Genomic DNA, 17,093 nt, shown 5'->3' on the forward strand with positions numbered 1-17,093 from the left:
TTGAGTGACGGGCTAATCCAATCTGAGGTTCTGCTAATTTTCATCCTGGTTGCCCCTCCAATCCTGGGGCACATTTCCTCCATGATCACTGCATGCTCAGTCTGTGTGAGGTAGGCCCTCCCATTCTCTTGGTACCTGTCTGTCCTATTCCCCAGAGAAGTTAACTCCAGACCAGGATGCCTAAATTGTCACCCAGCAGAAGGGATGGGGGTCGTCACAGTAGAGGCGGTCTTAGCTAAATACAGATAAAAGCTAGTGCCTACCCCAAACCCACCAAGTTTTTACTAAGAATAGGGAGAGGCACAGGGGACCTAGAATGTCCAGCAGAACAGATGCAAGCTCTGCTCACATTACTATGGCTCACCATCCTCACCCACTGTTTCTCAATACACACATCCCACAGGCAAGAAAAGAGCCCAAGTGAATGAGTCTGCACAGCTTTAATTTACCAGGAGGGAGCTGCTAGGCAGCCTCTCCTAAAGGTACAGGTACCTCGGAGTGTAGATTAATGCTGATACTGTCAATCTACCACAGCCTGGGTAAAGAGGGCAGCAGCCACTCTTTAAAACTGGGATGCACTACCCATGCCCCCTTGACCTCGGAGCCAAACCAAGGATCTCGATCAATGTAAACCAGAACACCCTCAGTGGACCTAGATGATTGTGATCACTGAGATATAGATCAAGAAAACTTAAAGTACTTTTAGGTGACTTGCCAGGAGACCTATCTAGGGCAGGGAAGCGCACACTACAGAACCATGCTAAAGACTTCCCGTCCCAGCAAGCACTTTATATGTATTTAAATCGAGACACAAGAGGGGTGCTTGTAAAACACACACCCTGAACTTACATATTTCAAAGTGCTCTCAAATGCAATAAGATAAAAGAAGCCATTTAAAAATGAAATATTTGCCTAGGATCAGAATTTGGTTAGGCGAGGAAGCTAAGAAAAATCCCAGATTTTCCAATTTCACAACAAGCCAGTAGATTGAAATCTCTTTGCTTCTCATTTGCATGAAAGGTTAATGTTTTTTCTTTAAATCTTGGAGCATTAGGTTAGAGCATAGGTGGCTGGCAGAAACGACATAAAAGCGGACTTGTTTTCAGCTCCAGGGACCTTGAGCAGAGCCAGAGCAAGCATCTGGCTCGAGCTTTCAGTGGCTCGCCCACCTCTACATCCAAGATCATTAAAGAACAAAGGCAGAACTCTTCATGCCAGAGCCGGGGACAGAAAATAGGACCAACTTAAGTCTCTTCCTCATTCAAGGCTGCAAGGTTCCCTGCATCAAAGTCAACCTTGGGACAAACACAAGAGTAAGAAGAAAGCCTGCAATAGTGTGAAGCACAAGAAAGGTAAAATTAAAATCCTATGAAGCCAGAGCGCAGAGATTCCAGTTCCTTAACCCCTTCCATGCTCATGACGAGCTCAGCTCGTCATGAGGTACACCTCTCGTACACTCATGCCGAGCTGAGCTCGTCGTGAACAATGGATTTACATATTCAGCACAGCAGAATAATCTCCCTAGCAGCCAAGGTGTTAAGATGAGGATACCTGCCCATTGCTGTTCTATGGATCCAGCTTCAGAGTTGCCTCTTGCAGGCTTGCCCAGATTTTCCGAACATGAATCCTTATTTTTTTCTTGGTCAAGATGTTTGATGTATTGAGGAGAGCCATGGTTTCCTCATTCACTCCCATCTTGGAGCACCTCCCAGCCCTATAAGAGCAGTACGGGTGCCGTTTGAGTTCCCACTGGCAGGTCTTCCCTCAGCTCTATTCATACCCTTTTTAGGTCTCGCGCCTGCGATGCATATGGCAAAGCCATATGCATCGCGCCAGGCGCGATACTATAGTTTTCGAGTCTGCTTCCCAGGAGACTGGCGCGCGCACGCTCAGGAAAGCGATCGGAGCCGGCCGCGCGCGTTCCCAATCTCCTGTCTCTCTGGGAAGCACACAAGCAAGCCCCGCCAAGGCACCACGAGCACGTCCCACGTGGGCGTCTACCACGAGGACAACGGCAGCAGGGTAATGCTTGTTTATTTTGTAGGCGTGCAGCCGTTTGTCTAGAATGCGCGCCCGCTTTTATGTTTCTTTATTTTTACTGTGTTTAAACAAAGCAAAACTTTTTAATGTGCGAAGTAATTTTGTGATGACCCGCGCGCGGTCACTTTAGAGTGTCGTGACGGCGCTTCTTCTCACAGTGAGTCACGGTTGCATATGAATTGTGTAAATTCGTCACCCCTGCGTTTTTTACCGGACACTCATTCTTGTGCGTCAGCGCTGTGAACCACGAGATGCTCTTGTTACTTTAAGTAAGCAACGCTGATCCCGGCTTGCTATCGCTTTGCCGAGAGGGACTGGAAACCGACTGACTCGGTAAGCCCTGCTGACCCCATACGATTTTATGCCTTGGCCAGCCCCTTATTGTAATTGCCTGTAACCTCCATCCCCGTTCCCTCCCAGGTACACCCTGCACCCAACGCGATCTGATTGTCGACGCGTCCCCGTGGTTCCTGAAGCTGGTAAACCCCGTGTTATCGATGTACCTAGTTTGCACAGCTCACTCTGTTCGCTCCGCCCAACCTTATTACTCTTCCCGTTATTCCTCTTAGGGAGCCACCTGCACGAATTATCCCTTCCTTTAGCCCTGGATCCGCCTTGGTAAGCCCTCCTCCACCGTAACCTTCACTGCGCCGCTTTATCACCCCTATTTTATCATTCACTCGTAACACATGCAATAATGTTCGTATGTCTTACACCCCTCGCCGGCATGACCTTCACAATTATTCTGCGTCGTTGAGCTTCCCAATTTTCACGTAGCCTGTCTACACTACCCCACTAGTCCTGTTTATCCTGAACTGATCACCACCACTGCAGCTTCCCGCTCACGGGGAACTGTAACTAGTCACTCTGAGTCTACAAGCAACAATTATCCTTTTAACTTTATCCTTGGAAATTGCCGCTTCACTTGCTCATTCGTTGACTTATTTGCTTCATCTAGTCACTTAAGCCGCCGCCATAACCTCATGTTCGTTGGTCACTTCATGCACATTGGCTACCGGGATGCGCCACCTTCTACGGGCGCAAGTACAGCACAATGGAGTTCAGGGACAATGGCGAAGTGGTTTTTGAAGGGAACGTTGTTTCTAATTTAATTAGTGCTACAGGCATTGAATAAAATGATGGAACACATTATGGAGTCGGTTCCTGAGGAGTAGGTTGTGTGTAATCGGGACGGTAAAACACAGTGCTTGCTTCCTTTTATTTTCCGTAATTTCACTGACTCTCCTGGGTCCCTACTTTTCGTTGGATTTGGGAAACTATTCCATCACAGCTGATGTCAGCAAGCATTTGCAATGCAATAGGTCTCGCATTTGCGAGAGTTTAACCTATTGGCATTGTAAATGACAATGCCTTTTATTTATGTTTTAAAAACCAACACATAAATAAAAGACATTGCCATTTACAATGCCAATAGCTCAAACTCTAACAACTGCGAGACCTATTGCATTGTAAATGCTTGTTACATAAGCGGCTAAGGTGCCAACACCGCCACATGACTTTGTCCCTGGTGCCACCAATTCAAATTTCGATCGTGAAAAAAATACGTTTTTCTGCCAGAAAATCACTCTAGCCAAAAGATGTCTAGCTGGGGTGTACTTACTTACGGAAAGTGGGTGATCATGTAGACCAGCTGCTGGACACAAGTCATGATGATTCCAAATTGAACAGAAACTTGGAGGTCTTCCCTCCTGGCCAGAAGCTGATGGTATAAAGGTACAAATCAAAGTGTCTTAAAGATGTTTGCTGGTGTCTTTAGTTCCCATCTTTCCCCTGAAAAAGACCTGAATAATTGCTGTAGGGTCTGGAATGGTTGAAAGGATTACTGCTGAGAGTTCGCCCCTAGTAAAGCCATGAGAATTATAATAGTATTGGTGGACTGCTTGGGTGTGGAGACCAGATCATCAAACGCACCAAAGCACAACTAATGTTGAACCATCCTAAGGAGGAATATGCGCTCTCAACAGTCTCTCCAAAGAGCAGGTCAATTAGAGCAGCCTATAAGTCTCCAGCCTATGGAAGGTACGCAGGCATCTCTGCTGAAGGTGACCACTAACCATAGACCTAGCCACCATGGTAGCTTAATCTAGGGTACGTTTCAGAATATATTTGGATGAGCCTTTTAAGCAACTCGGGAAACAGACTTTTCATATGTTCTGAGAGGCTAAAGACCATCTGCTTTGCCCATCCCCACATTGTGCAAGCGTGAGAAATGGGTATTCGCACAGACTAGAGCCGGGCTTCCAGGAAGCAAAAACTTTGTACCTCATGGAGCTAAGTCATTTTGGCTCATAGTCTAATGGGGAACTTATTTATGCCTATGAAACTCTGGACGGTGGCTTGACAAGCTCATAGGTTCTGGGGACATCACGGCACAAAAAGGGCTTCTTTCAGAATGCCTTCACAAGCTCTAGCTAAGCTTTGTCAGAAAGGACTCCTGACCCATTTAAGATTGCAGGATTTCTTGTTGGTTTTGCAGATAGGAGGCGCAGCTCAAGCTGCCTTGCCCACTATAGACCTAAATATGCAATTGTCCTTAAGAGGACCTGAAGCATAAGGGATTCAGTGAGCATGTCATTTTGAAGATAATCAGGTAGAGTTCAGCATCTGTATGAAAAGGAGGGAGGGTATTACCGGCCTGTGAATCAATATCCTACTGTGTTCCTAAAATAAGGCTGGGGCATATCTGGTTCATCTGAATCCGAGCTGAAAAGTTCTTCCCTGCGTTTGAGCGTCTGCTTTCTAGGAAAGGGGTTGCTCATCAAATGAGGGTTTCCCTCCTTTTGAGTTATCCCAATGCGCAGCATTCCACAAACCTTTTTCTCCACAGGACGTCTCAATGGAATGGCTCTGCAAGCGACTCCGTGTGGTGTCATTGGAGCCATAAGACCTCGTCGGTGTGCTGCCATGTCCTTTTTTTTCCCGCTGTCAACGTGCAACGTTTTCTTTCCCCCGGCTCTACATTTCTTAGTTATTTTCTGTGACTTTGTAGCCTTTGAAGATGGCTGCTCCTAGGAAGTCTGGATTCAAGCCTTGCAGGGAATGTGGGGACCAGGTGTCAATCACTGAACTGCACGAAGATTGTTTGTGGTGCCTGTTCTCTGATCACAATGTCAGGACATGCACTTCATGTAAGCGGATTAATCTGAAGGCTGTGAAGGAAAGGGAGAACAAGTTATTCATGGCCAAACCCAGAAGAGGTTTGCAGGAGATCTCTGACTCGATCGAAGTCACTGACTCATAAGTCGAGGTCCTCCAAAAAGCACAAGATGAAGTGGCGCCAAGGTTTTCAGCGTCTTTCTCCGAAGGAACGCAACTTCGAAGTCTGTATCTCTGAATCCTAGGCGTCTTTGCAAGGATGAAATTTCTCCAACTTCTTCACCAGTGGTTTCTCCGGCGCCGAGGTCTGCTACTCCACCTCTGGCACCTACTCCACAACTGGTGCCGAATTTGGTGCCTCCACATACAGCTCCAAAGCCCTTTGTACTGGATCCAGCACATTCTGCATTCCTGAGATTGGATCAGTCGCCTTTTTTTAAATGCTATGTTCAGCATTTTTGTAAGGGCTGCAAATCTTACTTGTGCGCCTGCTGGCCCCATGGTTTGGTTGGCTTACTCTCTGGGAGAGTTTCCCCCAGGCACCATTTATGCCCTTTATGCCTGTTGCACCAGGAAGTTGGCCTCCACTGGTGCAGAGGTTGCTGACGCAGTTTCCAGAGGGTCATGTACCATTGGATGGTCCTTCTCTGACCCAGTCTGGATCCAAACCGGCACCTGTTCGGCATTGGCCAACTTCTAACCCTGTTCATTTGGATCCTTCAACACTGGCTCTGAAGTCACCCGTGCAGTGTCCGGTGCAGATACCGAAGATGAGGTCTTGCCAGAGAGTCTCAAAGGCTGATGGAGGAAGAGGAATATCAAGAGGAGCATGAATGACTGAAGGAGAGCTAGTGGACCCTGATTTTATGGGGTTACAAGAGGCTTGCGGTCTGGACACTTCCCTTGAATGGGAGTTGACGTCACTATAGGGCTTGCCACCGCCTGAAGTGACTTCATATCATGCTGTAATTTGAAAAGCTGCAGACCTTTTAGAGTTACTGCTTCCCACATCTGAATTGAAATCGACCATTCTCAGAGGTTCTTCATTCATCGCCTTTGGCTTCAGAACCATTGTTTCCCTTCAATGAAGCTTTAACAGAGCCTATTTTTGATGTTTTGGCAGAAGCCAATGTCCTTCCCTGCAGTTTCCAGGACAGTGGCTAGAAGGTATGAAAGAGCTCATGGGGATCCGGCTCTTATGTCCTCCCATCCTTCACCAGAAAGACCATCGGTCCAAGCTTTTTGTTCTTTTAAGTTATCTGCATGCTCTTTAACATCCACACCTGCTGAAAGGGAATCTAAGCGAATGGAGCAGTCTGCCAGAAAGGTTTGCTCATCGGGGAGTATTGCCTTGAAATCTGCAAATGCCTCCTGTCTCTTGGGAAGTTACATTGGCGTCCTCATGGATACAGCTGATGAGGTTGTTCCAAAATTGCCTACAGAGGTCCAGGGGCATTTTTCTGAACTACTGATGGATGCTCAGGTTGCTGTATGTCAAGTAATCCAATCTGGGCTGGACACAACAGACTTTGTAGCCAGAGCAATGGGGTCATCTTGCAACAAGAAGGCATGCCTGGTTGCAGGGTTCAGGCTTTTTGCCAGATGTTCAAGCTACGTTACTAGATTTGCCTTTTGATGAGTCCTGTTTGTTTGGAGCTGTGCTGCAGCGCTTAAGGATAGCAAGGTCCCTAGGGACTCTAGACCGTTCCGCAGGTTTTGTGGCTTTGCGATTAACATGTCCTTTTGTAGCAGACAACAGCCACAGCAGGTGGCAAATTCTCTGTACATGTCCTACAGAGGAAGGGGCAGAAGTCGCCTGCAGGGTTCTGCCTGACAACAAGTATATTCATTTTACAGAGTGGTCTCAATATTACCAGTTTGTGGTCTTACTTCCTCACCTCAGGTCTTCACAAAGGGTGATTGCAGTGGTGGCAGAACATCTCGGAAGGTCCAGGATTCCCGTTTTCCCTATCTGGACTACTGACTGCTCAAAGCGAAGTCGCCAGCGATAGTGCTGCATCATTTGCGGGTCACAACACAGCTGTTCAACTTGGGTTTTTCGATAAATGTACCCAAGCCTCACCTGGTGCCCTCTCAGCGCAACCTGTTCATAGGAGCAGTACTGGATACTACTGGGAGTCATGCCTTCCCACCTCCATAGAGCATTCCGGATATCAGGGCTATGATTCCACTTTTGCAGAATGGAATGTCTGTTCCAGCCCTTAAGGTCTTGCGTCTGCTCGGTCTGTTTACTTCCAGCCTTCTGTTGGTCAAATATGCACAGTGGCATATGAGGGCCCTCCAGTGGTGCCTCCGCAGGCAGTGGTTTCAAAACAACAAAGATTTCGGAGGTGGTAAGAATCTCCAGGCAACCAGTCTCAAGGGAAGCTGTTTCACCCTCAGTCTCTGGTGGCCACAATAATAACGGATACCTCCACTCCAGGGTGGGGAGCTTGTCTGGGTTATCTGGAGGTCAATGGTCTTTGATCTCCAGAGGAAAGATTGTTACACATCAATATTTTGTAATTACTGGCGATACGTTTGCCTCTGAAGGCCTTCCTTCCCTTCGTGGTCAGTTGGTTCAGATCTTAACCAACAACACCAGGGCCAGACTGAACTGAAACAGGCCCTGGCAAACTGGTCGCTGGCCCCCGTGGGGGGTGTGGGGAGGTGTGGCCGAGCTGTTTGCTAGGTCTGGTTTCGGCTGATTTTGTTACAGGCGGCTGATATTGCTGGCATTGGGAATAAAAACTGCCCCCAGGGGCTGAAAACCAGCCCCCACCCTGGTTGCCCAACAGGGAAACTTCTGGAGTCTGCTACGGCCAGTCCGGCCCTGGACAACACTACAGCGATGTGGTACCTCAAACTGGGAGGAGTAGGGTCGTATCTTCTCTGCAGAGAGACTTTGCAAATCTGATGCTGGGCTCAGGACCATCAGATTTGTGTAATCGCAAATCACTTGGCCAGGTTGTTGAATGTACTTGCGGACCATCTCTGTTGGAAATGTTTGACCAATCCCGAGTGGCGTCTCCAGCCAGAGGTGGCTCTTCACATGTTCAGGGTGCGGGGGTTTCCTCAGTTGGACTGGTTTGCCACTCACAAGAACACGCACTGCCTGTCATTCTGCAGTATTCAGTATCTGACGTAGGGTGCACGTTTCAGTTAGATTGGAGCTCACAGCTTCAGTTAGATTGGGGCCAACAGCTTCTTTCCGTGTTCCGCCCCCACCCTTGATTTTGAGGAAGATTCACCAAGACCAGGCCATATTGATCATCCCGACTGGCTGCTAAGGGTGTGGTACACAGACCTCCTTTACCTCTCATGACACCCTCTGCTCTGTCTACCTCTTAGGGCAGACCTCTCGCAGTTGCAGGGGCAAGTTCTACACCCCCACCTCCAGAGCCTACACCCTAATACCTGGAGATTAAACTGGGCAACCGGAGTTCTTTCTCTCACACGATGTGGTGGACGTTATTTTAGAGAAAACACTCCACCAAATATGTCTTTGCTGGGCTACATCTGTGAAATGGTGTGAGAGTAATCCTTTAATAGGCCATTTATCCGATGTTCTGAGTGTTTCTCTTGCCGTGACACAACTGTGTTGCGCAGTGGCAACTGTTAAAGGTTACTTATCTGCCTTGTTGGTTTTTCTTTGTCTGCCGAATCTACCCTTGTTTAAATCTCCTATAGTTATGAGATTTATTAAAGGTCTCATTAATAGGTTTCCTCCTACTCCTTTTATTATGCCTGAGTGGGATTTGAATTTTGCTCACATTTTTATGGGCTCGTCCATTGAACCTTCGCATTGTTGTCCCTTAACGTTTCTAGCATTTAAAACTATATTTTTAGTGGCAATCACATCTGCTAGGAGCCTCCGTGAATTGCAGGCTCTTAGTTCCAATTCTCTATTTTCATCTTTCCATGCGGATAAGATGGTTTTTAGGGCCAGAGCTGCTTTCCTGTCTATGGTGGTCACTCTTCTTCTTGAGGCAGTCCATCACCTTACCAACTTTCTACCTTCCCCTTCTAAGGAGGAGGAGGAGAGACGTCATCGCCTGAACCCCAAGAGAGCAGTGAGCTTCAACTTGGACACAACCAAGGACTTTAGGCTGGATGACCAACTTTTTGTAGGATACGTGGGCAAAATGAAGGGCAAGGCTGTCCACAAAAGAACGCAGTCCAGGTGGATAATCCTGTGCTGTAAGATCTGCTAGACCTTGGCAAAGGAACCTCCTGAATGTATTTGTGCTCATTCTACTAGAGCTAAGTAGTCTTCTTCGGCTGCTCCTTGGGATAATTCAAAAGATGAGGAATCCACAGGCAAATGCTGTATCCACTCGAAAAGCATAATCAAAGGTTAGTAACTTGTTGTTTTACCTTCTCTGAATCCTTTTAGGTTTTGCGGAGTGCAACTCCAAAAGTAATGCCAGAGACTATCTTCAAGATAAACAGACCTACGCTTTGGGTGAGATTGGCTTCTATGGAAGCTGTGTCAATGTCAGACTGGTGAAGTGTGGAGCTGAGTGGCATTGGAAGTGACAGTCACCGAGCTGGAAGCCTCCAGCTCACCTTTGCAAGCCAGAAGAGGCCCAGAAGGAGAAGGGACAGTTCTGAAGAAATGTGTTATGGCCTGCGGAAAGGCTTCACCTTGGCATGTACCTGCTGATGGAGCCAAAAATTATAATTTTAGTTTCTTAAGAACCAGAATTCACATTGAAGAGGTCAAGGAATAGATTAGTGACTGGGAAAGGTACTGCTGACTCTCAAACCGCTCCTGAGAGAATACTTGAATAAAAAGACTTCAGAAGGGAAAAAGGAAAAAAGAACACATAACTTTATGGAAAAAGTAGTTCCCTGAATGTGAGCAGTGGAAGGTCATCCAATCACATACATGTTAAAGAAATTATGCTATACTGCAGTGGGGGGACGAACGCAAGAAGAGTAAGGAAAGTAATTGACTAAGAAGCAAGAGTGACAAAGTAAGCAATGCGCTGGCACAACACCCACTAAGTTTTTATCTGGTGAAAAAGCGAACTGTCTGTAGGCAAGATCTAAAAAATTAAATTGGCTATATTGACACTTTGCGCCACCATCAGTCAATTTTATTCAGAAAGTGTTTTGTCCGATTAAATAAAACCACACATGTAGCAACTGACATCCGGACCAATGACTGGGTATGTAGCATCAAGAAGCTGATGAGGGCTCCAAACTGTCTGAGGATGCTTAATAACCTATAATGTGGCTATATTTCCTTTGTTTTGGTTGTGTGAAGGCACCCAAACGCTCTCACAATAGGATATATTTCAAATGGTGTTATGGTGCGTACTAGGGTACGAGTGGTGTTTAAGGCCCATTGGAGAAAATACTATGTTGTGTGTGTACGCTTTATTAACATGTACCTATAAAGACCTATGTTGGAGACTAAGTGTCTGTGCTTTTCCCATCCCATGACCGGATGTGTGGATGGATGCCGGACGACCTAGTTCCTCCTTGTGCATTGCCTTGGAGAACAGAAATGAGATGCCTTAAGGACAAGGGCAAACGAAAATGTTTGTGGGTGTTAAGTGTTCTAAATCAAGTGTAAAAAAGCCCTAGGAGAAATTGACAAAAACACCTTGCTCTTTTGTGCAAGCCAACCACCCTGGGTCACAATTGCTAACCACCTAATGTCTGGGAGAAAACCAGCTTGCTTTCTCTGGTTGATTAAATGGTAAAAGGGACTGAAAACAACTGAGCACTCGTGTATCCTATCCTGCTCACAACATCTTGTCAGCTCACCTAGGTGTCAAAAAATTACTAGGCTGAGAGTTCATGCAGATGTGAGATTTAATTGTGGCTCCTGTCCAAGAAGTGAGAAACACAAAGAAAACCTCTGTGATCCCCTTTCCAGATTCTGTCAAATAATCGAAGTGCCATATGGAACAATCTCCACGGATTTACTGGGCTAAGTAGAACCATTTACGTAAAGCACTAAATATATACTCATTACGTAATTTAAAGTGGCAACAGTAAAACATCACTCGTAACACCTATTCATAGCTAAAGCAAGAGATACTTACTTGACCATTCGGAAAGCGCTTTGGGTCTCACATGGAGCATAGGGGGAGATAAACAAATGCCTGTACAATACAAGTATTTGTAGACTTTTTTTTGTATCTTTTTTCCTTGCAATTAATATTTTTACTGTTTTTGATTTCTGATTGCACCAGTTTTGCTCTCCCAAACAAAATTAAATGAGAATAATAAAAAAAGATTTTTCATAATCACAAATTGATAATGAGCTGTGTCCAGCTACACCATTGCTATCGGTGTACAGATAGTACATCTTCTTTACATTTATAAAGCAGTTAACATTGACATGTACATTTCAGGTAGCTATTGCTCTTTAACAAATTAATAATCGTAAAAAATAAGGATTCATAATGATGAACAAAACAAACTAAAAATATTGATATATGGTATCTCACTAATAGGAGACCTGTGCACAGAACAAAATATTTAAAATGAGATGCACATTGCATTTTACTATCTCCCACACACACACACGAGTATTGGTGAGTTTCCTTACCCTTTGGGTCGAGTTAATCAATTGTTCACATTAAGCACATCAAGGGGTTAATCCAGGTGTTTAAATTAAAAAATGCTGACGGGCAATGCCAAAATCACTTATTCGGAAACGGCACATTTAATTCATTTTATTTGGAGGAGGGCAGTAAAACTTTAAAAATATATATATATATTTTAAAATGCATAGTCGTCAGTGGACATTAATGACTGTATCAAAGTCTCTAGTGAGACTCCTCAGTTTTTTTGTTGGCTGCCATCAACAAAAATAATTTAAATCTAAAAGTATTAGTAAGTTTGCATATGCAGAACCTTTCAGGACCCAAAAAACGTCAACTTGGCCAGTAGAGCATTCAAACGGCATTTATCATTCACATTTGGATTTTGCAGCTCAGCTTCTTCTAGAAAACCCTTTCATTTTATTTTTTACAAAAGTTTTCTAGACAGCCTGTATCCCCATTCACAATGAAGCTTGAATATAGATAGACTCTTCCTAAATCATCCTAATTGTAACTCGCCCAAGGGACGTGATCAGGGGCATCTCCAGCACATTAGAATTATAAACCCACCATTCGCATGAGCCATAAAGGCTTTTGCTCCAGTGGTCTCTTCCCCCATAAAATCTTTCATTACGGTCTTGCCTATCTCCCACCACAAAATGAGGAATGTCACCTCACAGAAAGAGCTTTTGATGTGCCTGGCTTCATACACAGATGCCTCCTATCTCCGTCTTCATAAGGGGTTTCAAAATGTCTATCTCTAAAGATAGCATGCTTCTTTTTTAATGAATAGAACAGAAAAGAGAAAACTAGGCATATGAGGATTACCTTTAGTAATCCAAACAATACATTTAACAGCTAACCAATGGAGATAACCATTTCCAACATTGTGCCACTCACCGTCATCGCTTTTCTTGATTTGCGACTAGTAACGAACCAATTTAGCAGATTTAATGGTTTGATCCCATTCCTGTTCGTTTGTAAAACGAAAAAAAATTTCTGAAGCCTCTTCTGAGTCCACAACAGAACGTCGTCATTTACATTCAGAAAAGTGAGCACACAAGCAATGGAGAATTTAGGAAAGCCTGTTAATAAGAAAGTGATAAAGTAACTGTACAAGTACTTGTCTGACTCTTTGTTTTGAATCAAAAGGTACAGATGGGCTATCCTGTTTTAGGGTTAAACCTATTATACCTAATAAAACCCTACTGAAAGAGACGCTACCTTCATTGTAAACGTAGATAAGCACCTGCAAATACTAAAATGCCATTCTAAGATCGGAAACTAATATAATTAGTTGTTTTTAGGTCGAGGACCGTCGCACTGCGTAGCAGTGGGCAGAGTCCGAAGATTTTATGTTTTTTAGTTAGGGGGCTTCAACCCGCCCCTCTTCTCCATTGGCTGGCTTCCTAAAAGGAGGCCAGCCATTGGAGGAGAGAAGCGTCACTCGGTTGAAGCCCCATCTTTTTCGGATTCGGGGGCGTGTTTTTTGCGTTCTTTCAACCTGTGACGTCATCAGTCACTCAGCAAAAAACACCCTTGATTCCGAAAATTTCGGACGTTTGCGGCTGCCATTTTGTTGTTGTTGTTGTTGGCAGGAACAGCCTCGCTGCCACTCCAGGTAAGTTACCCCCTTTCCTCTTAGCCTCAGTGTCCCAGCACCCCTGCTGATTCCCAAGGACTAGGCACACATGTCAAAGAGATGGTGGGGGGGTATTTTCCCAGAACAAACTGTCCAGAGACAGGGCTCGTTCTCTTCTGCGAGTGCTGCGGGGAGCCCTGGCTGGACGCCCGCCCCCGGTCCCCAGGCGGAGGAGCGCCCTTTCCTGTCGGTGTTCTGAGAGTGGCTGCCGGTCCCACCCTGCGCACTTCCTTAGGATGCCGAGCCTTCCCACGCCAGGGATCAACTCTCACGGATTCAGGCATGGAGGTGCGGCTGCTAGAAGAGACAAACTCGGGCCCTGGCGAGCCCCGTAACAGCATGCAGCGGCCCAGGCCAACCTGTGCCGCCACACGTGGCAATACCGGGGCGAATGCAACCCTGCTTGAAGTGCAGGTAATCAATCCCCCATTACATCTATCCTGTCCCGTACTCCCCTTGGCTACCTCTCGCTCACCCCAACATCTCTCACGAGGCATTGCTCTCTGCAAGTCCCAACGTGTATCTCGCCTCACATTGGCTCCCCAGCTTTCTGCTCAATCTCCAACCCCAGGGATATATATCATCGACATGAACCCCTCATGTGACCCACATCCCTCGCCATTAATTTGTCTTCCATTTCCATCTCCTTTCCCATCTGTTCACCACTCCCTCCCCGTTCACCTTTCTCTCTTCCCTCCCATCAAACCCTGCCTCTGTCGACAACACTAACCTGCCTTTATGGCCCAACTCCTTCCCACGTATCTGACTCCTGGTCCGTCGCCGCCTGGCACACCTGCTTTAGCCCCTGTGAACAACCATCCCTTTGCCCTTCGGTCCCGTTCCCAGGCACACAACCTTTCAGGTGCTATAACCAGCCTGATTATGGGAAGTGCACCCTTAACTCTTTTTTCAAAATTCTACTTCTTTCCATTCATTTGCTTCACCTCGTTTTTCTGCACTTTAGCTTTCTCTTGCCCCACCTGCCCATCTTCACACCTCCTTCTCACTGATACCTGTGTCTATGATTGCCTGCTAGTTGGGCCGCCCATCTTCCAGCAGTCTCTCACTTGGAAGGACCAGGGTAGATTTCTGCAAAGTCGGGGCCCGTGCAGAAGGGGATGGAGGACTGCCAATGAGCTGACTTCCCCTCACGGCTGAGAGAGTCAGCTGAGCGAGCCTGCAGTGGTCCAGGGTCGGGCAGTGCAAGGCACTGGCAGGGAGTCGCCCCTCTCCCTGTCCCTTTCATGCAGGGATGTGCTCCGGGTGGTAATCCTGTATGTGTGTGTTTGGCTGTTTGTTTGCTGCTGGGGTCTGAGCTGTGTGACCTGCTGCCCGTCCCTCCTCCTCCTCTTCAGATCTGGGCCAACCTGAATAAATGAAAACACTGCAGAGAAACACATTGCTGTGACCAGCTCTTACCGTACTCTCCCTACTCCAGGCCTCTCATCAAAACATAAGGCAAAGTAAGTAATTATTAAGCAAGTATGTTGTTGTAATGGCTGAGGAACGTGTTGGAAAATGCACCTCTCATTTGAGTGAGTCAGGGAGCAAAAGGTTGTTTTTGCCACTAAATCATTCATCCTTGCTACAAATCTGTGTTTTACTCATCATTGATTTATTTTTGTCATGTCTTTATTGTTTATTACACATTATTTGGGCATTTTTCACAATTTGACTTTCATGGCAGTGTTAAGATGTTTTACCGCACAGATTTGTTTTCCCTCGCTGTGCTTGCTCCCCTGCCCCTTGGCTATGCTTGCTCCCCTGCCCCCTGGCTGTGCTTGCTCCCTTGCCCCCTGGCTGTGCTTGCTCCTCTGCCCCCTAGTTCCCCTGCCCCCTCGCTGTGCTTGCTTCCCTGCCCCCTGGCTGTGCTTGCTCCCCTGCCCCCTGGCTGTGCTTGCTCCCCTGCCCCCCTGGCTGTGCTTGCTCCCCTGCCCCCCTGGCTGTGCTTGCTCCCCTGCCCCCCTGGCTGTGCTTGCTCCCCTGCCCCCTGGCTGTGCTTGCTCCCCTGCCCCCTGGCTGTGCTTGCTCCCCTGGCTGTGCTTGCTTCCCTGCCCTCTGGCTGTGCTTGCTTCCCTGCCCCCTGGCTGTGCTTGCTTCCCTGCCCGCTCGCTGTGCTTGCTGTGTGTGTGTGGGGGGCTCTGGGTGTGTGTGTGTGGGGCTCTGGGTGTGTGTGTGGGGGGCTCTGGGTGTGTGTGTGGGGCTCTGGGTGTGTGTGTGGGGCTCTGGGTGTGTGTGTGGGGCTCTGGGTGTGTGTGTGGGGCTCTGGGTGTGTGTTTGTCTCTGGGTGTGTGTTTGTCTCTGGGTGTGTGTGTGTGTGTCGCTCTGTGTGTGGCTCTGTGTGTGTGTGTGTGGGGCTCTGTGTGTGTGTGTGGGGCTCTGTGTGTGTGTGTGGGGCTCTGTGTGTGTGTGGGGCTCTCTGTGTGGGGGGCTCTGTGTGTGTGTGGGGCTCTGTGTGTGTGGCAGGTGGCAAATTCTCTGTACATGTCCTACAGAGGAAGGGGCAGAAGTCGCCTGCAGGGTTCTGCCTGACAACAAGTATATTCATTTTACAGAGTGGTCTCAATATTACCAGTTTGTGGTCTTACTTCCTCACCTCAGGTCTTCACAAAGGGTGATTGCAGTGGTGGCAGAACATCTCGGAAGGTCCAGGATTCCCGTTTTCCCTATCTGGACTACTGACTGCTCAAAGCGAAGTCGCCAGCGATAGTGCTGCATCATTTGCGGGTCACAACACAGCTGTTCAACTTGGGTTTTTCGATAAATGTACCCAAGCCTCACCTGGTGCCCTCTCAGCGCAACCTGTTCATAGGAGCAGTACTGGATACTACTGGGAGTCATGCCTTCCCACCTCCATAGAGCATTCCGGATATCAGGGCTATGATTCCACTTTTGCAGAATGGAATGTCTGTTCCAGCCCTTAAGGTCTTGCGTCTGCTCGGTCTGTTTACTTCCAGCCTTCTGTTGGTCAAATATGCACAGTGGCATATGAGGGCCCTCCAGTGGTGCCTCCGCAGGCAGTGGTTTCAAAACAACAAAGATTTCGGAGGTGGTAAGAATCTCCAGGCAACCAGTCTCAAGGGAAGCTGTTTCACCCTCAGTCTCTGGTGGCCACAATAATAACGGATACCTCCACTCCAGGGTGGGGAGCTTGTCTGGGTTATCTGGAGGTCAATGGTCTTTGATCTCCAGAGGAAAGATTGTTACACATCAATATTTTGTAATTACTGGCGATACGTTTGCCTCTGAAGGCCTTCCTTCCCTTCGTGGTCAGTTGGTTCAGATCTTAACCAACAACACCAGGGCCAGACTGAACTGAAACAGGCCCTGGCAAACTGGTCGCTGGCCCCCGTGGGGGGTGTGGGGAGGTGTGGCCGAGCTGTTTGCTAGGTCTGGTTTCGGCTGATTTTGTTACAGGCGGCTGATATTGCTGGCATTGGGAATAAAAACTGCCCCCAGGGGCTGAAAACCAGCCCCCACCCTGGTTGCCCAACAGGGAAACTTCTGGAGTCTGCTACGGCCAGTCCGGCCCTGGACAACACTACAGCGATGTGGTACCTCAAACTGGGAGGAGTAGGGTCGTATCTTCTCTGCAGAGAGACTTTGCAAATCTGATGCTGGGCTCAGGACCATCAGATTTGTGTAATCGCAAATCACTTGGCCAGGTTGTTGAATGTACTTGCGGACCATCTCTGTTGGAAATGTTTGACCAATCCCGAGTGGCGTCTCCA

Source organism: Lissotriton helveticus, chromosome 6 (assembly GCF_964261635.1).
Source record: "Lissotriton helveticus chromosome 6, aLisHel1.1, whole genome shotgun sequence".
Taxonomy (NCBI): Eukaryota; Metazoa; Chordata; class Amphibia; order Caudata; family Salamandridae; genus Lissotriton; species Lissotriton helveticus.